The following is a 22,883-nucleotide window of genomic DNA, read 5'->3' on the forward strand; positions in this document are numbered from 1 at the left end:
GCTGTTAGCCCAAGTCTGGGGGCAGGGGTGTAGGCCAAGGAAGATGAGAAAGACCTTCTGTAACCTGAGATGGACAGATTCTGGCTGACCGAGATGTGGAAGTCCCTCTCTCTATCTTCATGAGTTTTGAAAGAAGGACACCGGTTTTTAACCGCTTTGGACCCACAAAAATTGGACTTTTTGCTAAAAGTGAACTGAGCACCTGGTAGCAGCCCAGAATACCATTCCTCTCTGAAAAAAAAAGGAGGGGAAAACCGTCCTAACCACTTAAAATTTAATCAAGAGCAATGGGTCCCTGTAGGCTTGAGGGTCTGCTGGAAAAGTCGTGTTCCCAGGACCCTTCCCGCCCTCTAGCGCCCTATGCATTGCGGCTTCTCCACAACAGAGAGACAGTCCTCCCCAACTCCTTTTCTGCACAAAGAAATGAGGGTCCCTGGGAAAGTATGCTGCTCCCTGCAGTCTCCCCACTTCTCAGCTTTCCTAATTACATTTGATAATTAGTCCAGCACACCAGGGAAAGCCCAGGAGAAACCATAGAGTCAAAACATTCTTATCCCAATCCTTAGCTTGAAAGTGTTCAAAGCTTCTAATTGTTCTAAGCTACCCATTCAAGCTGCTAGTAATGACTTTCCAAAGGCACCGTGCTCACAAACTAACAACTGCTTGCTGGGTGCAGAGATCAATATGTTACATTTGAAAAATGTTTGTATTAATAACATCATCACCCACCCAGGGTCTATTCAATCCCTGTTCCCCCAGCCAAGATGATTGCAAGCCTTACACAAAGCAAGAAATGCTTAAACATTATCCACATTGTCTCAGCTTCCCAATCACCCAAAGGATGCCAAGGGAAGAGAGGGAGACTTGGAGGGCTGCTGGGTTCACCCCTATTAAGCCTCTTCCCAGCCCTGGGTCCTGACCTCATCAAATAGGCCACCATCCTTCTTCAGCCCACTCGTCCTCACCCATTCATTCCACAATCATGTAATAACAAAGAGAGCTACCACTAATTGAATGCTTACTCTGAACAGGCACTCTGCTAAGTACTTCCAAATCTGTCATCCCATTTTACTCTCACAACAATTCCTAGAAGTTGGCATTATTATCATCACTATTTTACAGATGAGAAAACTGAGGTCCAGAGACAATAAGTAAATTACTCAGGTGGAAAGCGATGAAGCCAAATAAGCGCAGATCGATGTGACGCCAAAGCCTGTGCTTTTAGCCACTCAGTAGTACAAAGCACTTACATATGGCTCAGGCACTGGGGAGACAAAGATGAGTAAGACTCAGGCCATGACTTCATGGAGCTCATAATCTGATGGAATGAGATACACTGAAACAGAACATTTCAATATCATGTCATGAGTGCTAGGAGTATCTGCAGTTGCCTTGGGAGCTATTTAGTACCACCTCCAAGTGACCCAGTCACTAACTGGCATGTTAGTTCAGTAAGCAGCCTGCATATTGCCCTGGTAGTGGATCCAACGATAGAGGCTACATACATGGCTTTGAACCCTTCTGCAGATGCCCACTGACATCTTGGACCAATACAATTTGGAGCCCCTAACTATGATACGTTGTGTGCCTCTGAGTTGTTTATCCCTTGCCACCTCTTGACCCTGAAGATCTCTGCCATGCTCTGTGTTTGAGGTTGCCCCTGACTCTGACTGGCTTCATTTAGTTTTGGTCATGAGTGAGGGAAGCCCCTCCCTTGGGCATCCCTCCACTAGTGGTCTCTAGCATTTAGCACTGTTTCAAAACCCGCCTGTATTTTCATGAATATTCACCTAGTCCTTCCCATTAAATCACAGCTCTCCTGAATGTAAAGACCAAGTTTATCGCTCCCTATATATCTTCCCGTGGTTCCTGGTAGAGCACTTAATCGCATAGTGAGAATTTAGCCAGGGCTGTTTTTGCCTCAACTGAATGTAAAGAAAATAAGAAGGAGGCTTTGTAAGGCTATACAAAGGCAGAAAAGTAGAAACAAAAAGGAAGAAATCAATAGTGGCAGACAATAGGACCTAGCATTCAAAGGTTTTGAAAGGTAACACAAATATATAAATTTAGGAACAAGAAAGGAGCAATGACTGTGAATTCAGAAGTTATTATTTGCATAACTATGACAATTAGTTTGAAAACAGATGAAATGGATCATTTTTTAAAGGAAAACATACATAAAGAAATTAGCTCAAAAAGAAATAGAAAACCTCAACCAACTACTGGTCATAAAAGGAATTTAGTAAATACTTCAAACAGCAACTCTTCCCCCAGAGGTACCAGACCATTCATTTTGGAGGTATTTGTGGAAATCACTTCCCAAGAAGAAAAACCGAAACCTCAAAAGCAGCCATCGCAGTGACATGCCATGCTATCCTATTGTAGGACAACAAAGCCTTCACAGACTGCTCTGGGGGTTGCTGTTACAGTGACCCACCCTCCTCCAACTCCAAGCCTCTCTGCCCCCGCCCAGGCTTTGGGAAAAGCCTTTGGATAACCCCTTCTCTGGGGAGCTTCTAAGAAAGGCAAAGCCCCTATGCTTCTGACAAATTCACAGTGGTGTGGCTGGCTTCAAACACATTCATTTTGCAATCCAGCTGTTCAGCATCAGGTTTCTTGTGTGATCCCACCCCACATTTTACTGGTTCCCAAATGTAGACAAATTCATATTGTGCATGTGGATACCCAGCTTTCCCAAATGCCTTGGATACTGAGACACAGCAGCCCTCCCCTGCTTTGTTACAGAGCTGGGAAAATAGAAAGCCCTCCATCTTAAATATGAGGAACCCAAAACACAGAATGCCAAAGTGGCTGAAGGATACACAGATGGATCATGGCACAGTTGAGACTAGCACTCAGGTGTCCTGATTCAATTCGGGACAAAACAACTCAATTGCCTGAGAGAACGTGCCTTCCTAATCCCTGATTTCAAAGGCTTGTACACAGCTTAGGCAGGAGAGTCACCTTTTGTCCTCATCAATGCCTGATACGCATTAGAACATTTTATTGGACTCAAAAAAGATAACATCTTTATGGATCACATTTTAAATCTATGGATGAGAAAACTCCTATTCATTACCGTAACTGGTAACTGAGTATGCAGTAGAGAAGGAGGACAAGGAAGAGGGGAAGGAGGAGGAAAGGAAGAAAGAGGAAGAAGGAAAAGAAAGAGACGAATGGAGGGTAAGACATACTTTCCAAATGAAACTCACACTCACATCTGCTTTTTAAAATTCCATTCAGTTAACATGATACAAAATCCACCTTAGGTTACGTTGCAAATATATAATTTTGCAAACCATTTTTTTGTGGTAAAATTTCTGTCATGAGGTGGCAACAAAAGTGATAAAAATAATAATCATTATGATACCACTTACAGCATCCTCAGAGATCAAGGGTCTTGCTGACATCAGCTTTTGTTTGAAACACACTTGGGTATTTAAGTCAGAGGAGAGAACACAAAAGCGTGACACCCGTCTTTGTAATTAATCAACTGCCAGCACAAAATCAATAAAGTCAATCAACTCACGTGAACACTGAACCATTTACTCAATGTTCTTCCTTTAAAAAAAAAAAACAGCATGAGTTGGGGGAAGGGAAGCTAGCTTGGTTATGCATTAGCGCGAACAATAGATTATATGGACCATCCAGTGGCTTAAATGCCGAAGTACAAATGGGGAAACAGAGACAACAGATCACTGTGTGTGGCAGTCCATTAGCTGCAAATGGCAAATTCACTCTGTGATTTGATTTAAGCTTGATTAGATTCTCCATCCACATATTACAGATGCTGGCAGTGAGTTCTCATACGTGTCTGCTGCTGGTAGATTCTACATTTCACTATCTAACTGTTCAGAAAGAAATGTAAGTAAGGTCTTGCTCGTATATCTATGAGACTCACCTCCAACGTGCAAAATATTTTCATTGAAAGTTCAATTCCACTAATATTCACTCATAAAACACTTGCTATGGCAAAGGAACTATGTGAGAGATACAGAAATGTACAGAAAAAGGCCCCTGTCTTCCGAGTTGACAGCATAAGAAGGAGTCAGAACCTCACAAATAATTGGAATACAAGGCATACTGTTTTTAGCACCATTACAGAGGCACAAAAAGCAAGAGGAGCACAGGTGACAAAGAGAAGAATTCTAATCATGAGAAGTGGGGAAGGCTGCACAGTGAAGATGACACAAAGTCTGACTCTTGAAGGGCATGTGGGATATAGGTTGATGGAGACAGGAGTAAAAGGGATTCCAGGTAACTGCATAAATAAAGGAAAAGAAGCAGGAACTTGCTTTTTCTTAATAGCCCTGGAAGAAGAACTGCATCTTATTGACTATAGTCACAGAGATTCTAACTCTCTATAGCACAACTGCCCGGACCCATCTGCCAGCCTTCTGCACAGACAAAACATACAGTTGTCTACTGGTGGAATTCAGGGTGAAGGAAAGGGCAGAGAGTGTCTATGGGGAGAGGAGTGGCCCCAGGGGCGCAGAAGAGGGAACTCTGTGGCAAGGAAGACAAACCACACTGATTTCCCCGTCTTGCCAACAGTGTGCCCTGCCCATAGTGTGGCTGGCAAGCTTTGCAAAATGAGTTAATGAAAGATTCAGTAAACATTACGGATGAGGCTTTTTCTAAAAGTTACTGCCACTCTCATTCTGGAACATTTCCTGCCTGCCTGCCCTGGATGGGCTCCAGTCACAGGCTGGCGCAGGGTTGGCGTGGTGAGCGGAGACAATGTTTATCTCTAGACTCCTATATTCAACTACCTGCTTGGCAGCTCCGTTTGGTTATCTGACAGGCATCCCAGATTTAATATGCCCCAAACCGAATTCTTACCGCTCCCTCTCCAAATCCCACTTCCCTCCAGCTTTCCTCATCTCAGTCACTGGTACCACAATTCCGCCAGCTGCCCAAACCAGAAATCTGGGAGTCATTTTTTCACTAGAAGTCACATTTTATCTTGCCCATTGTCACCAGAGGCAGAATAAAATCCACTTTCTGTCTTGGCTGTATATTACCCAATCTCTTGTGCCACATATGCTACCTAGCTCCAGTCACACTGGCCTTCTTCCTGCTTCTCAAACACATCAAGATCTTTCGTGCTTCACAGCCTCACTCTTGCAGCTCCCTCTACATAGAAAGTACTCTTCCCAGAGTCACAGGCCTAGAGCTGCGTCTTCCCCATCAAATCTTCACCACATACTGGGGGACGTCCCTGGTGGTCCAGTGGTTAGAACTCCGTGCCTCCACTGCTGGGGACCCAGGTTCAATTCCTGGTCAGGAAACTAAGATCCCGTAAGCTGCACGGCGTGGCCAAAAACAAAAACCCCAAAACAACAACAGCAACAAAAATAAAATAAAGTACCACATACCGTATTTAAGTCTGAGCAACCCTCAATTTACATGCCATTGTTGCTTAGAATTTCAGATCTTTTCTTTAACCCCACAAATTAGTCATTATTATTTTAATTATTTTATATAGTTAATATTATTTAAGTTTATCTACACATATATTTACCAGTCTATTTGATCACCATTTCTCGTTACACCATTTCTCTGGGGTCATTTGAAAATTAGGAACATGTTTGACCTTCCCACTCTATCTTCCATATCTCTGTCTCACTTTCATATTTTCCATCTTCTTATCTCTTAGGGCTACATTCTGGAAAATATCTTCAAATCTGCCACTTTGCTCTTTCTTTCTTCAGATGTATTTAATTTGCTGTTTAACCCACTCAAAGAGCTTCGAATTTCAATGATAATAATTTTGACTTTTAGAAATTCTATTTCATTGTTTTACTCAAATTTGCCTGGTCATAGCTGATAGTCTCTTTTTCTTATCCCATTTTGGTTACATGTTTTGTTTATTTAAATAATCCATATTAAGTTATTTTAGGTCCTTATCTGATCGTTGTAATATCTTATGTCCTTGAGAATCCAAATCTGTTGTTCCTGCTAACTCTCCCTCATGGTGACTGGTTTCCTTTTGTGTTTGATAATTTTTAAAATTATGAGCTCATATTTGATTAAATTAAATCTTTGGGAATCCTCAGGGGTCTAGGTTGGGGATGCTTTTCTCTGAAAAAGACATGAATTTGTTTCTGCCAGGTGCCAGGGTTCACTAACAATATGGGGGCAGCACCTTTTTTCAGCTATGGTTTCCCTTGTGACATGAGTAGTATGAATCTGAATTCCAGACCTGTGTCAGAGCAAGCTTTGGGCTGCAAATTCTCAAGAGGATACTTGGCTAGCACCAGCCACAGCAGCAGTAACAGTAGTACTCTTGTTTATTTTGTTTCCTACCTGGAGTCATGACAGAGACAAACAAGTTTACAGGTAGGTTTTTGGTATATCCCCTTTTAAGGGTCCTGGCTTAATGCGGAGGTTGCAGCTTCAGGTCCCTCACTTTTCAAGGACCTTGTGTCAACTGAAAAAAAAAAAAACCCCAAAACCCTGCACAACATAAAAAGCTTGAGTCAAGTTTATTCAGTATCTTACTGAGGACTATAGCCCAGGAGACAGCCTCTCACACAGCTCTGAGAAATTGTTTTCAAGAGGTAAGGGGTGGGGGGGTTAGTATATATGTGATTTTGGTGAAGGAGGTACGTGCAACTAAGCACACATCTCGGTAGAAGGTTGCTGATAGTCACGAGGAACAGATACCTTAGTTAATGGTTTTAGTGCTTTTCTAAGTATAGAAAGATGCAAGAATCCAGTTTCATAAAAAAAAACTTCTCCTGAAAATATCTATCTGAAGGCCTGTTCTGCCAGTTTTCCCAGAGCACTGAGTACCTCATTCTTGATCTCCATCATGAACTCCTTTCAGGGTGGGTTGAAGGTCAGCGACTGAAGTAGCTAATGACTCAATCCTTGTAGAGCCAGATGATGAGTGACATTCTTTAGTTGGCACTTGCATGTCCTGCACTTCTGATAATATCCAAAGCACCGGGCTCCGATTATGGGTTTTGCCCTCAGGGAAGCTCAGGCCTTTACATACTGCCTGCTGCTCTAGTTTCAACTTCTGGTCCCTCTTTCTCCTGCCTTTCTTTTCCGGAAGCTTAGAAAAACATTTTAAAATGTTTGTTGCAGGTTCCTCAAAACACTAAACACAGAATTACGTATAACTGGGTCCCTGGACCCAATTTTAACATGTGAGGGTGTGTGTGTGTGTGAAGTGGTTTCTCCACACCTCTAATAAGCAAAGCTTGGATACCAGCAGGGTGTCCTACAATTCCACTGAATTCTGACACTATCTATCTACCTGGAGATAGCATCAGATTCCATGGGTTATGGGTTCAGTCCTACAAGACTGCCCCCCACCCTTTAGAGATCAGTCACAAGCCTAGGTTGTTGTTACCTGGACTTCTGACCAACTGGCTATAGATCAGAGGTTAAATTTCTTCCAATTGGAGTAAACAGAGCAGACTTGTTTGGGATCCTCTAATGCTGGGGAACCAACAGGAGGCCGCTTTGACCCCATCAATGTCTAACCCCATTTCTTTTTTTTTTTTTTTAATAAATTTATTTATTAATTGATTGATTTTTTTTTTGGGTGTGTTGGGTCTTCGTTTCTGTGCGAGGGCTTTCTCTAGTTGTGGCGAGTGGGGGCCATTCTTCATCGCGGTGCGCGGGCCTCTCACTATCGCGGCCTCTCTTGTTGAGGAGCACGGGCTCCAGACGCGCAGGCTCAGTAGTTGTGGCTCACGGGCCCAGTTGCTCCGCGGCATGTGGGATCTTCCCGGACCAGGGCTCGAACCCGTGTCCCCTGCATCGGCAGGCAGATTCTCAACCACTGCGCCACCAGGGAAGCCCTAACCCCATTTCTTAATAACCATCTAAAGATTTCCACCTTGCTGGGACAACTCTTCCGTCTCCGTTTACTCTTTGTTTCACTCCTATCGATATTTGCTTTATTCACCTTATTTCTCATAACCATTTCAACATTTCCACCTTGTTGGGAAGAGTCCTGTGACTCTCCCCTCAGCCCCTCCTAATTCCCTTGTTAATTAACCTAATGTTTTTATTAGCATCTGTAAGACCCCTGAGGGGAAGCTGAGGCAGCAAATTCCATAACGCTTCCAGAACTGTTTTTTATGTTTTCCAACATTAAGATTATAAGGGGTGCCCATGTGCAAGTGCCCTGGATAACAGGTATATTCAGCCGGGTGAATATTCCGGTCATCACAAAGCCAGTACTACGTGGCTTGCATACAAGCATCAGCTGCTTCATTTGGGGTGTTCTACTTGACATTCATAAGGGGAGACAGACAGCCCCTCTTTTCAGGGTAAACAGACCTTACAGCGGCGTTTATCCAGCCCACCATGCTGGCTGCTCCCTCGGGAATAAGCTGCTTTGTGTCTGGATCACATATAGCCATCTGTGATTGTTTCATAGTGACCTGTGGGGCCTGCATCAACCCAAACATGTTCTTCCACCAAAACCAAAGACAAAGACACAGCTTCTAAAGTAGTCACTCTCACAATCCATTTTGGTAAAGGTTCTCCAGGAAGCTGATGATACTGATTCACAAAATGAAACAACTCCTTCATACCACACTCCCTGGTTTCAGTAGTTTCTTGCTTTTGCCCTCTCCCCATGCTAACTTCTTGGTAACCAGAGGTCTTAGAGGTACTTTGTGTTGTCCCTGCACAATTTTTACCTTGGCAGGGGGTGGGGGGAGGCAGCTGAAGTTCTGAGTCACTGAAATCTGCTTTTGGTCTAGCATCAAAATCGGACACACTATTCTCTTTTAGTTTATCTATTATAGATCACAATACCCAAGGGAGTGAATATTTTGCCTCGCTCTTATCAGTTTACATTTCCTTATGCATCCAGTGAATTAACTCCCCAGGAGTTGGAGCCATCACTAAATTCCACTGGTAACTTTTACCTTTAGGAAGTGATTGCAGCATAGCTGCTGCTTCGTACTGTGGGTGACCACGTGGCCACACAGGAATCAAAGGTTCATCATTCTCCTGTCCATTCATCCTTTCTCTTCCAAACCACAAGTTTCTGTGAGCCAGGGCTGTTCTAGCAAATCCCACTTCATTGACACCAGTCGTCAATTCCAGTGTGTGTGTGTGTGTGTTCATGGGGAGGTTCCCCACACCAACAAACAATTCTTGGACACCAGCTGGATGTCCTACAATTCAAGTCTGACACTATCTACCCAGACATAGTGTCAGATCCCACAGGTTAAGGGCTCAGTCCCACAAGACTGCCCCCAGCTCCTCCATTTCAGATGCCAATCACAAGTCCAGGTTCTCACCTGTACTTCTGACTGTTATAAATCAGAGGCTCCCAAGACCGCTTCCTTAAGTTTGATTAACTTGCTAGAGTGGCTCACAGAACTCAAGAAAACCATTTACTCACTAGATTACTGGTTTATTATAAAAGGATATAACTCAGGAACAGCTAGATGGAAGAGATGCTTAGGGCAAGGTATGGGGAAAGGGCACGGAGTGTCCATGCTTTCTCTGAGTCAATCTCCCTTGCTCTCCACGTGTTCACCAACCTGGAAGCTCTCCAAACGCTCTCCTTTGGGTTTTCATGGAAGTTTGATTATATAGGCATGATTAATTAAATCATTGGCCATTGGCGATCCATTCAATCTCCAGCCCCTCTCCCCTCCCAAGAGGTCTGGGTGTGGGACTGAAAATTCTAACCCTTTAATCACATGGTTGATTCTCCTGGCAACCAGCCCCCATCCTCAGGTGCTTTCCAAAAGTTACTTCATTGACATAATAGAAACACCTTTATAGCTCTCATCACTTAGAAAATTCCAAGGGTTTTTGGAGTTCTTTTGCCAGAAATAGGGACAAAGACCAAATATATATTTCTTATTATAAATCACAATATCACACCTAAAGACCCAGCAATTCTACTTCTAGGTATATATACCAAAAAATTGAAAGTAGTGACTCAAATAGATACCTGTATGCAATGTCCATTACGGCATTATTTGCAATAGCCAAAAGGTAGAAACAATCCAAGTATCCACCAACAGATGAATGTATAAACAAAATGTGGTATATACATACGAGTCACATTGTATTAATGTATTCATACAATTCAACCACAAAAAGAATGCAGTTGATACATGCAAATTGGACCTTGAAAACATTATGCTAAATGAAATCAACTAGACACAAAAGGACAAATATTGTAGGATTCTACTTATGTGAGGTATCTAGAATAGACAACATCATTGAGACACAAAGTAGACTAGAGGTTACCAGAGTCTAGGAGAAAGGGGATTGGGGAGTTACTGCTTAAAGATTACAGAGTCTCTATGTAGGGCGATGAAAAAATTCTTGAACTGGGTAGTAGCGATGGTTGAACAACATTGCGAAGGTAATTAATGCCACTGAATTGCACACATGAAATGGTTAAAATGACAAATTTTTTGTAATGTATATTTTACCATAATTAAAAATATTAATAATGTAATATACCCAAAACCATTGAATTATACTCTAAATGGATGAACTTATATTATGTGGATTATATCAATATATCAATAAAGCTGTTTAAAAAAGGGAAATGTAAAGAAAAATTTTGCTATAATTTATCCAGGATATAGTTGTATTGTAGCGGGAAGACTTTTCAGAAGACTTAGTCTGCCATATTGCAGAAGCAGAAGTCAAATTTCACCTATTCAGTGAGGTCTTCCTTATCTCCCAATCTAAGCTAGAACCACCACCACCACCATATAAGATCCAAGAGAGTAGAACCCTCATTTGTTTTGTTCACCATTGTATCTCCACTAAGTCTAAGTCTAAAAAGTCAAATATTTAAAAAATATTATTATCACCAGTAATAACAAGAGTAGGAAGAGTCTAAGAACCATAATAATTAAAACTGTTTCATAATTAAGGATATTACAGTATAATAAGATTATTCTAGACCACTAGTGATCATTGTCTACTGCACCACATATTAGAGAAAGTCCTAAGAGATAAAGATTGACTTGTTTACTAAATTCTAGATCTATTTGTTTTCTAATTATATGCATTGAAAAACACGTCCACCCCCTCCCCAACTAAAGACCATTTCTTTAAGCACGTAAATTACCCTATGGGTTTTGCCCTTTCTCTCTCTTTCATCCATCAAGGCATGCATTTCTTGAAGGCACTAACCGTGATTTGCCTCATGGTACCTTAGGAAACAGTGTTGACTGGCTGATTGTGCAGGGAGGGACTGATATTCTCTTCCCACTATCTTGCGCCACCCTCTGGAAATTCTCTGCCCCTCTGCAAGCTAGTTTATTCCTATGGCAAGTCATGTTGAGGCTGATTCCCTCTGATCTCCAGCACTAGATCTGATTGGATCTCTCTTCTTCTTTTTCTGGTGAAGAGTGACTAGTCCTTAGAAGCTCTTCTCATAGGTTTCTAGGAAATAAAGTATCATGTGAAACTGCAGGAATAAATCACATTTCTGTCAACTGATTCCTTCCACTGGTCTTAGACTCAAAGCCAGTGGTGACTTTTCTTCCCACTTCATTCTAGAATTTCCCCCAGAAAACCCAGTTAGACTGAAATCTAGGCAGCCAGATCTCAGCTGAGCCATTGTCCCTCAAGGTTATTCTTTTCAACTTTTAAAATAATTTTTCTTTGAGTGGTGAAAGGACATAATAACCCCACATAGCTTTTGTTGTGTTGCCTTTGTCAAGTGATCTCACCTCCATTACGTCATTTGGTTCATTAGCCCCATGTTTTATTAATGAAGCATGAAAGCTCATCAAGATTAAGTGACTTGTACAAGATCACATTGCTAGTTAGTTACAGAGCTGATACTGGAATTCCAGACTGCTTTTATTCTGCCACACTGGGTACCTAAGCTATACAGCAAAGGTACTCATTTCCTACATGGGGAGACCGAGGTAAGGAAATACAGTAGGGGACTCTGGGTAGTATGAAAATACCTGTGACCTGGGAAAGAGGGCCATAGAAGGGAAGATGGGAAGGAATAAGACTTTTTACCCTATTTTACCAGGAGCTAGTGTGATTTAATAACCTGAGCAAGGCTGTGCCAGCTCCCCTGGAAGCCTGGCAACCCCTCAGTGCTCCAGGGTGTTTTTTCCTTAGCTTTTCTTTGCCATTTTCCAAGAGTCTCTGTGTTAGCTCCCACTGGGGGCCTCACAGGGATGAGAACAGCTGCAGAGGCGCTGGAGTTGGGCTGCTGAGTCCATGCCCGGGACCGACACCTGCCCCTCCACAGGGCCCTGGGGACACGTTGGCTCAGAGAAACAGGGACGAGACAGAACTCCATTCATCAGAGAGAACTGGGGTGGAAAAACCCTGCCTGCTCCCTTGGCACCACTAAGCTCTATGGTTGGCCCTGAGCCCCACGCAGCTCCAGATTCTGTTTGGTAGGGTCAGTTAAAAGAAGCAAGTGTGCTTCTAGGGCCCAATGCCGTTATCAATTGCATTTAACAGTTATCTGGTATCTACTGTGCACAAAGTATAGTGGGAGTATGGCTTTGGAATTCAGTAGAGGAAGGAGAGGTTTGTTTTAAAAAACGGGGGGAGTTCACCTCTACCTTGGTTCTAGGTTAAACCCTGCCATTGACTTACTGTGAAATCTTGGATAAGTAAGTTGCTTTCTCTCTGGGCCTCAGTTTCCTCTGCTGTAAGGTGTGGATGCTGTTCTAGAGCCATCTGAGGTCTAGGTCTCTTTTCTGTTACAAGCCCTTTTGAGAATTTGATGAAAGCTATGGATTTTCTTCCCAGAAAAAAAAACGCATATGTGCACACAGATAGTTAATTTTGCATATAATATAGGGAGTTTAAGGATTTCCCTAAAGCCCATCGATAGATCTTAAGTTTAGAACCTCTGAACTAGTTGATTTCTGAGGTATCTTCTAGTTCTGACAGTCTACAAAACATTCCAGGTTGGACACGGTTAATAAGCAGAGACACCAGGGCCAGAATGCTGGCAGCTGTCATGGAATCCCAGAGGCTTAACTGTACCCCCCTTCCCAGGCTTCCTGAGACTCCAGTCCAAGGGAAGCAAAAGGATGTAAGCTCATTCTCTGCAAACTCAGTCCAAAGGAAGCAAAGGGGTGCAAACTGATTTACAGCAAACCAGAGACTGGAGTGTGCATCAGACAGTTGCCTCCCAGGTTGCTGGAATTTAGCAAGGATACGAACTTCGTGAGAGACAGTAGGCACGAGAGTCACGGCCTCTAAATGTCCCTCAATGGTTGGTTGCAGATAGGACAAAGAGAATGGACTGTCCAATTGATAAGAAACATACAGCTTGATTATAGATGTTCAGAGGTGGTGACTCAGGAGCTAATTCTCAACATGATTGGACAGAATACTAATGGCCATAAACCTACTGCATTTCCTTACATAATGTCCCCTCCTTTACAAGTATATATTTTACTACAATAGAAACATCAAGGGAGAAGAAAAGGAAGAGACTTGGCGGGTATATCAGTCAGGGTGCTAGTAAAAAACACATGACATACTCAGAGTAGATAAATTGAGTAAAGTTTAACAAAGGCAACTGATTACAAAAGTATGGGCAGTATATAAAGAAACCATAGGAAATGCTGAAGTATCCCAGGACTAGTAATAATGGGGTCCATTACCACCCTTACGCCTGAAAGAGAGAGGAGAGGTAGCAGATACCAGAAACCAGAGGGAGGAGAGAACATGAAAATTATACGAAGAGAGCTTCCTGATAGGAGCTGTGACCTTCAGTGAAGGGAAGTCCAGCATCCTTGCAGGCAGGGTACCAGGGAATAAATAGCCTAACCTCACTCCTCTCCTCCCTGCCAGTGCTTCCCTTTCCAAACACAACTGGAATCCTGAAGACAAGGTAGCCTGTTGATATGGGTCAGCCTCCAAGGGCACAGAGCAGGGTGGAATAGGGTAGAAAGTAGATAGTAGATCTGGAGAGGAAGGCCTAGAGAGTAGGTCTGTCACTGCAGGCAAGAGAAAGGAACTGTTGTTACAGCCTTGACTATGACATCTATCCAGTGGATATTGTGACACTTGGGTAAGAATAATTGAAGAGGCGTGACTACAATTAAGCAATAATATTAATATCATTTTGCATTTGTAAAAGCTTTTACATGTTTCATGCTGCTTTCACCCCACTGTATCTTTTGAACCATATAGTTACCATGGAGACAAACAGGTAGTTCTATTTTACACATGAGGAAACTGAGGTCCAGCCAAGGTAAGGTGATTTGCAAGATCAAATGTCTATAAAGAGGGAAAGAGACTAGAACTTGGGTTTGGACTCCTGGTCCAAGGCCATTTCCACTATATCCTGTTGCTTTTTCTATATCATGTTTCAGTCCACAAAACTGTTCTGACAGGCCTTCAGAGGACTCCTACTTCTGACAGACATGAAAAGCCACCACAAGAGCAACAATGAGGAAAAAGAGTGCACAGACTTCTTCCTCATGTTTTTAAGGAAGGTGGTAAGAAAAGAGGCTGAGGTGGAAGACAGATAAGCAGGTACAATATCCTTTGCAAGTATTTCCCAGAGCGGAGGTTCTTAGGCCCAGTTCCTGGCATCTGGGTACCCCACCTCATCAGCTATACACTTGCATTGTGAAGGATATGGTTGAATGAAAGTAGGAAAGGAATGGAAATGAAGAAATTAAAGTTCAAGATAAAAAGAAAACAGAAACTTAACATGTCTTTTAGAACTCAATTGCAAAAAGTAAAAAGTATTTTCACATTTGTCCCAAGAATGAAAACCATGAGGAGATCTACCTTTCCGTTTGCAATTAAGTAGGATTTCCAGAAAATTCCAAGGGTTCACTCTTCTTAGGAACCGCAATAGTGCCGAATGGGAGAGGTGAGCCAGGCACTAGATGTGAAAGAACATTTGGGAAGGATGGGATTACCTTCCCAACAGATGCTTATACCTGCTACCCTAGATCTCCTGCTCCGAAAATAATTCAGAAGTCTGTGGACCCTAGAAGGCTTGAGACCAATAAGCTTTCACAATCCATAGCTTCTAGAGCAGTGGTTCTCAACCCCGGGGCCATCTTACCTCTCCCTAACTCCCCAAGGGACACTGAACGTTATCTGGAAGCATTTTTGGTTGTGACAACTTGGATGGATGCTACTGACATCTAGTGGGTAGAGGCCAGAGATGCTGCTGAATGTCCTACAATGCGCAGAACAGCGCCACACGACAAAGAGCTAACTCTGGACCAAAATGTCAATAGTACCAGGGTTGAGGAACCGTGCTCTAGGACATTTCTCGACTGTCAAGAGAGCACCTTTGCTGTGACCACCACTCTCCGCTCCCGACCCGTAAAGATGGCTTTCTTACTCCCACCTATGGATCTCAGGCTGGCCACTCCCTAGAATCAGCTCCATTTTAGCAGGCTTCTGGGCGAAAGCAGACTTTGATCTCATTTCCTAAGGCAGTATTGTTTTTACTATTGTTTTACTATTGTTTTTACTATTGTTTTACTATTGTCCATTGCTATTTCGTTTTTGACCCTTGGCCTTGCTTTCACCCCAGTAAGAAGCTTATTTCCTAATTCCTAACTGCTTTTTTAGTTAATGACTCACAGCCTGCCTAGACCTCTGGTTTTTGCAAAGTCCTTGGCTCTTCCAGTCCTGGCATCCATCCCAGGCTCTGAGGTCCAGCTTCATCCATGGTTTCAGTACAACACTGCCTTACTCATTCCATTCTGGGACACCAAATAGGGTTTGGACTGGTAATTAACACTAGATCTGCTGCCTCTTGAATCTGTGTGAGAAGGTTGCCAGCCCCAGGAAGGAAAGGACTCAATAAACTATCAGCCAATACAAGAGGTCCTCCTGCTGTGATTGTCAAAGAAAGCTGTAAGAGGAAGAGAAGATGCATTCTGGGGCAATACATTTCAGAAGACCTCTGTGTCAGCTGGCTTAAGCAGAGACAGAAAGATGTCCTGCCCAATGTTGTTATAAATCTAGTTAAGTGCGCACTTCACATTTGAAGGGAAAAAAGCTGAGGATAAATTGATACTCCACAGTTGAGATAATGTCTGATTTGGCCATTTCTCAAGTGTCAGCCTCATAGGCCTAGAATGGAGTATAAAGAAGGAATTGGAAACAATATAAAAAGTATGAGGATTATAACCATGAAGGCAGTAGGACTATCTGCTGTTTTCCTAACAAACGTCCATTCCTGAGTTTTGAGACTTGGGATTGACTTCTAGTTCTGGTTCAGTCACACATTGCTATATGATCATGAGCAAGTCACTCAAATACTCTGTACCTCAGGTTCCTCATCTGAAAAATGGAACTAATACTACTCTGACTGCTTCACAGTAGGGGTTTTTTCCAATTTAGAACAAAAAGAGATAGTGCGTATGAAAATGCGTTGAAAAGTACTAGTGCTGTATGAATGCAAATTATTATAATTACTTTGCAAAAGCTGTATGACCTAAGGGGAAATGAGGTGGGCCAAGAAAAGCTGGTAAAGTTTATTTAATTTTTTTTCCCTTTTTCTTTTTTTAACATCTTTATTGGAGTATAATTGCTTTACAATGGTGTGTTAGTTTCTGCTTTATAACAAAGTGAATCAGTTATACATATACATATGTCCCCATATCTCTTCCCTCTTGCATCTCCCTCCCTCCCACCCTCCCTATCCCACCCCTCTAGGTGGTCACAAAGCACTGAGCTGATCTCCCTGTGCTATGCGGCTGCTTCCCACTAGCTATCTATTTTACGTTTGGTAGTGTATGTATGTCCATGCCACTCTCTCACTTTGTCCCAGCTTACCCTTCCCCCTCCCCATGTCCTCAAGCCCATTCTCTAGTAGGTCTGCGTCTTTTCAAATATACTTCAATTAAAAAAAAAAAGAAAAGCTGGTAAAGTAAATCAGGTTTTGGCAAAGAAAGAGAGACAGACACACACAGACACACACACAGAGGGAGAGGGGGAGAGAGAGAGAGAGAGAGAGAACCCAATACAAACTCTCTTCACCATTTCATAGCACCCAAGGCCTAGAAGGAAAATCCACCGTCTTTCTCTGCCGCTACAGAACACTTTACTTCCACATCCTGGGCATAGTAGTACCTATCTTCTTTCATAAAATCCCTACAATAAAGGACTCCCCAATATTATTTGGTAATGCACTCCAGAATCGATCTTTCAGTCAAGAAATTGTTCTGAATTTGTTTACTAATTGAATACCATTCACTGAATGCTCATGGGAATTCAGCCACCATGGTAACTGTCAGGGATACAGAAAGAATAAGACACAGCTCCCATCCTCAAGGAGCTGCTAGTCTGGTGGACATTTCTTGGTTGAGTCCCTTCTGTAACAATTTAATTCTCTTCTTGCATCTGACCTACATTTAATGGCCTGAAAAATTGACTTTTGGACCTTGTTTATACAATCATCTAAACTGCTTAGCCATTCCAAGTTTTGACTCATACCAATTGCTTTTTGAGCCTGTTAAGATTGCGAACTTACACAATTAAATTAGTTTCCCTTAAGAACGGGGGAAATCATCCAAGTCAAATGTACTGGCAAGGAAGGCCAACTGGTTGCTGGGAAACGATCAGTTGACTGCAAATTTCTGATAAGCTAAATCATGCTAGAGTGTTCATAGCTTAATCTGCATCCCGCCCAGGGTTGGAGGTATTGCCATAACTGAACCCTAAGGAATAAAGCTCTAATAGCGGACGTCTCACGTTCCTTAAGATCTGGTGAAAGATATTTGAGGGCTTTTGATGGCCCCTTCGAATCACTCTCTTCATGTAAACCGTCTTTAAAGTTCTGTTTCCACCTTCTTCTTGCCATTCATCTTCCCATTACGCCAATCATCATTTTTTAATGAGCCAAATTGGTTCAAACTCAGCTAAAAGTCAAATACACAAAGAAGTAAGGCTGATGTCTGTACTAAATGAGAGCTTCTATGACAACCCTCAAGGAGGCCAGGAGACAAAATGCTTCTCTGAAGACATCCAGGAGGAAGAGCTAGTGAAAGTCCTGTATTCTCCCCCTCCTCACAAAAAGCCTTTCTTTCCTCCTCTTCAAATCCATTCCGCCACACAGAGAGCCAGGACTAGTGGCAAGTTTAAGCAGGAATGCAAATTGAGGGATGTGTACAGGAAGACAGAAATAGACTGTATAAAATGGCAGCCAGTGTGATCGCCTGGAAGGAGCTCAAATCAAACCTTTCCACTGAGAGCAAAGCATCTCCTGTTTACATTTGTCCCTTGCGTGAGCTGCTGGGACCAGCAGTCAGGCTTTTGATGGTTTATAGCAACAGGACACAACCCCTTGGAGGGCTGAAGGCCCACTTCTCACTGTACCTCTTACCAAATAAGTGGTAAGATCCACACTGAAGGCACAAGAACCTGAGCTAGACTGAACCTGCATGATGAGATTTCCCAGTCCCAATAAAAACCAGGCTTGCTGCAGCTTCTACAAAGCAACCCACAGCACTGGGTGGGGAGACAAGCTGCAGTCATAGCAATGTCATTTTCTTGGCATGTACAGTAGATCAAGGGTCATTTAATTAACACATAGTTGGAACAGAGAGTTTAGATGAATTGCATTTTTCGGTTATTGAAGGTTAGCCTTTTAAAAAATTCACTCATATTTTGGTTCCAATCTTGTTAAAGAAAAGGCTTTAAAAAAAATAATAAGACCGAACACCAGATTTTGGGTATATGTCATTCTCTTATTAAGGTAGAAGATTTTAAAAAATTATTGCAACATCTTTAGGATCATGTCTTTCCATCCTCCCAGTGTCTAGCACAGGACTGGGCACATGGTAGATTCACAGAAAATTCGGTTGCTTTTAGTATTCTAATGAATCATCATTTTACTGTATTTTTTGTGTGTCTACGCAGCTGATATCCTCTCTTTGTCACATATGTACAGCTGAAGTGTATCTATTATTAATCTAATATCTGCAATTTCTTGAAATTGTTTTGTTTATTATCTCTGTCACTAACAGTCACTGACATAGGTCCTCATCCGGAACTCAAGGGCAGATGTGCATTCTTCTGGTCATTTTTGTGCTGAGGTTACACTTTAGCCATCCAAATTCAGCTCAGAGGAGACAAACTAGAGCAAGAGAAGAACATGGAGCCAAGAGAAGGGGAAGGGAAGAGAGACAGGAAGAGCCATCTAAAATGCTTGCTGGGCCATGGTTCAGAGAAAACTGCCTCCCTAGACTTGGCTGTCTTTCTAGGCCAGGCCTCTGTCAATAACACATTTATTGGCCATCCTGACTTCAGCCTCTGATTTGCCCAATTCAAATAGACTTTTTCCAAGAAACAGCTCTCCTAGTCATGGCCCCTGACCATTACAAACAATGCTGTTGAAAGGTCCGAGTGAAAGGGGCCATTTTCTCCAAATGAGTCACCACCACCTGGAAAGTTCTTGGAAAATGGAAGAGGCGCCAAAAGGCTAAAGACAAGGAAATGTTGTCCTACTTTTCTGAAAAGGGGAAGAAGTATATCTCAGAAAATATAAACCAATAATTAACTCGATGCTGATACCCAGGAAAAAATATCTAAAAAGGGTTATTAGAATATTGTTTGTGAACACTCAAGAGAAATTATGATCGGTAGACACAAACAAGGGTTGACACAAGCCATGCCCAGCTTATTTTTCTTTTGATAAAGTTACTAGACATCTCAGGGTACGGGTGCAAAAATACATTTAAAAACGTATTTTGAGTACTGACTATGCCCTGGGCCAGGGTTGGCAAAATACTTGTCTCCTGAGCTCATGGCAGAAATCATTAACTCCTCACAATGCTCTTGCCACTGAGTTCCTACCCAACCTCACAGTCTTCCTCAGTAGGTAGTCACCATGGTCCACCTGCCATCCTAGGCTCAGGTCCTGGGGACGCAAAGAACACATAAGACCCTAAAGGAATTCATAAAATAACAGAGGAAGTATGTTAGTTATTACAATCCTATTATATAGAAATGGGACCTGTCAACACTGCTTCAAGGATGACGAATGTGGACCCAGTAACACATCACAGAGGAGGTGACAATTGAAATGGGTCTCAATAGATGAGTAGGAATTCTCCAGGTAAGGGAGGAGAAGAGCCATAAAAAAAATGTAAGTCTGAAGTTTTTGAAATTAGGTCTTGGTTATACATTTGTTGGCAAATTAAAGAACTAGGGGTTGAATGTCAGTACGAGTTAGAGTCTTACTTGAGTGGCCCTGCCAAAAGAAACTGATTGATGTTGGATGACAGAATCAAGATTTAGAAAGTTTTTTAAAGGCAGGACTAATGGGCCAAAACAAAAGATTTCTAATGCTCCTTTGAGTTCTAGGAGAGAGTATATTTAATACATTTAATAAATACAGATTTCCAAAATTCAACTGTGTAAGATGGAACAAAATGGATATTAACAGTGGCCCTAGGATTTTAGTTGATCCTAAGATGAATATGAGTCATTAAGGTGGGGTGGGGTAATAGTAAGGAATAGTATGACATAGTGAAAAGATCTCTGGAATGGAAATTGAGACCCAAGTTTAGTTCTGTCAGTTTTGCTAAGTAACTGTGTGATCTCAGTAAGTCATTTCTCATCTCTGGGCCACATCGTATTTAAAGGAGTTGGACTCAATGCATGGTTTTCAAACTATGTTCTTCAGATCCTCAGGATTCTCCTTGGGCTGGCTACCTTGGGGGACAAAAAGGAAGTTGAAATGATAAAGGTTCTATAACCTCTGACCCTCCTTTCATTTCAACAAGAGAAACTTCACTCTTAACTGTTTTAAGGATTAGGGTTCTAAGAGTTCATTAATAAAAGGATTCCACTGCAAACAAAATATTTTAAAACCATTTAGCTCTAACATTGTAATCTATAGTTGCTGTATGTTCTGCAATGGTCAGACAACATCTGAACTCTCTTCCACTCTGGACATCACGTTTTGAGAGGGACATTTACAAAATGGAGTGCATTTAAAAAAAGATGACTCTGGGTGGGAAAGGTATATATATTGAAGATGACAGAGTTGCTTATCTTGGAAACCTGAAGATGTGGGGCGCATGATAAACATATTCAAATATTTGAAGGGTTATCCTGTAGAAGAAGGGTTTATCTTACTCTGTTTAGCTCTTAAAAACTGAACTGAAACTACTGGGCAAAAAAACTCAGAAGAGATTTTGACTTATAAGAAGCAACTTTTAAACATGTAGGCTTACAAAGTAATGAGAATACAATAAGAGTAGAAAGTGAGGTATAAATTTTGCAAAATAAAAGAAAAAAATACCACTATTTTCATACTGTATGATTGTCTACTCAGAAAATTCCAGAAAATTAACTAAAAAAACATTTGCTCCAGAAAGATAGTTCAGCAGGGTGGCCACATACAAGATCAACATACAAAAATAACAGTTTTCCTGTACTCCAGAAATAGTCAATTACAAAAAAAGTTATAGTAAAAGCATTCCATTTACAAAAGCAAGCAAAATTATAAGATATCTAGGAATAAATCTGTAAGAAATGCATTGGACCTACTTGGTGAAAACTATACAAGTCTTTATTGAAGAAAATAAAGATATATTCATTTAAAAAATACTTTAAAAATGTCAAATCTCACTAAACATAGATATAAAATTCAAAGCAATCCCAATAAAAGTCTCAGTTGAACATTTATGAAAACTGACAATCTGATTCTAATGTACAAGAATAGCGAATGATATTTGGAAGGAAAAATCCTGAGAAGTGGGGACTTAGAACATCAGACATCAAAATAGACTATAGTATTTTAAACAGGGTAATATTAGGCCAGGAACCGAGAGAAATAAGTCCATATAACAGAGATTATAGATGAATTGATAGTTAAGATGAAATTTCTTATCAATAAAGAAAGAAGCAATTATTTCATAAATTTGACTGAGACCTTGCCTATCTATTTGGAAAAAAGGTAGACCCCTCCCCCCAGCTCACACCAAAAACACACAAAAAAGAGATGAACATAGAAGAAAAAAACAACAATAATGTTTGAAGAAAATATAGAAAAAAATTTTTTTATCATCTTTGGGTAAGGAAGGCCTTCTTCAGCAAGACCCAAAGCACAGCAGTCATAAGATAAAAGAACAATAAATTTGATTATGCCAAAATTAAAATATTTTAATTTTCTACAAAAAAGACAGTAAATAAATCTAAAATACAAGCTATAAGACAGAAAATATTGGCAACGTAGTCAGCAAAGGATTACCTTCCAAAATACATCATATAAAATTTTTAAAAAGAACAAACAATCCAATAGAAAAATAGGCAAAGTAAATAAACAGGTAATTATTCCGTTAACTAATTAATTTTAAATGACCAAAAGTCATGTTCACTCAATCTTGATAGTACCAGAGCAATGCAAATTACAGCAGTAATTACATATAATTTTTTACCCATAAGACTGGTAAAAATCTAAAAGATTAATAAAAGTGTTGCTGACGGTATGAGAAAACAGCATTCTTAAACACTGTGGATAGGAATATACATTTATAAAGCCTTTTGGGAGAGAAATTTGTCAGAATTATCAAAACAGAAAATACACATAATCTTTGATTAGGTAATTCTCCTTCTAAAACTCTACCTAATAGATGATATATGTACAAAGATGCTTATTGCAGTATTGTATGTAATTGCAAAAATTGGAACCAACCTAAATATCCACCAACAGGGGACTGTTTAATAAACTACAATATATCTGTACTAGAGAATACTATGCAACTGTTAAAAGGAATGTGGTGGAAATATATGTACTCACATGGAAGAGTTCGAAATGGCGCAAAAGCAGAACACAGAAAAATGGAGATTGTGATCCTATTTCTTTATGATGAAAAGTTATATTTATAATCTCCACCTCCATCTTTATGTATATATCAGGGTTTCTCAACCTTGACACTATTGACATTTGGGGC

General features: G+C 41.2%; 1 protein-coding gene across 1 annotated transcript in view; it reads right to left on the minus strand.

Moving 5' to 3' along the window:
* Window positions 1–22,883, minus strand: part of DCX (doublecortin) — a 102,874-nt gene that overhangs the window by 22,100 nt on the left and 57,891 nt on the right. The window lies entirely within an intron of this gene.

This window comes from Balaenoptera ricei, chromosome X (genome assembly GCF_028023285.1).
Source record: "Balaenoptera ricei isolate mBalRic1 chromosome X, mBalRic1.hap2, whole genome shotgun sequence".
In the NCBI taxonomy this organism is placed as follows: Eukaryota; Metazoa; Chordata; class Mammalia; order Artiodactyla; family Balaenopteridae; genus Balaenoptera; species Balaenoptera ricei.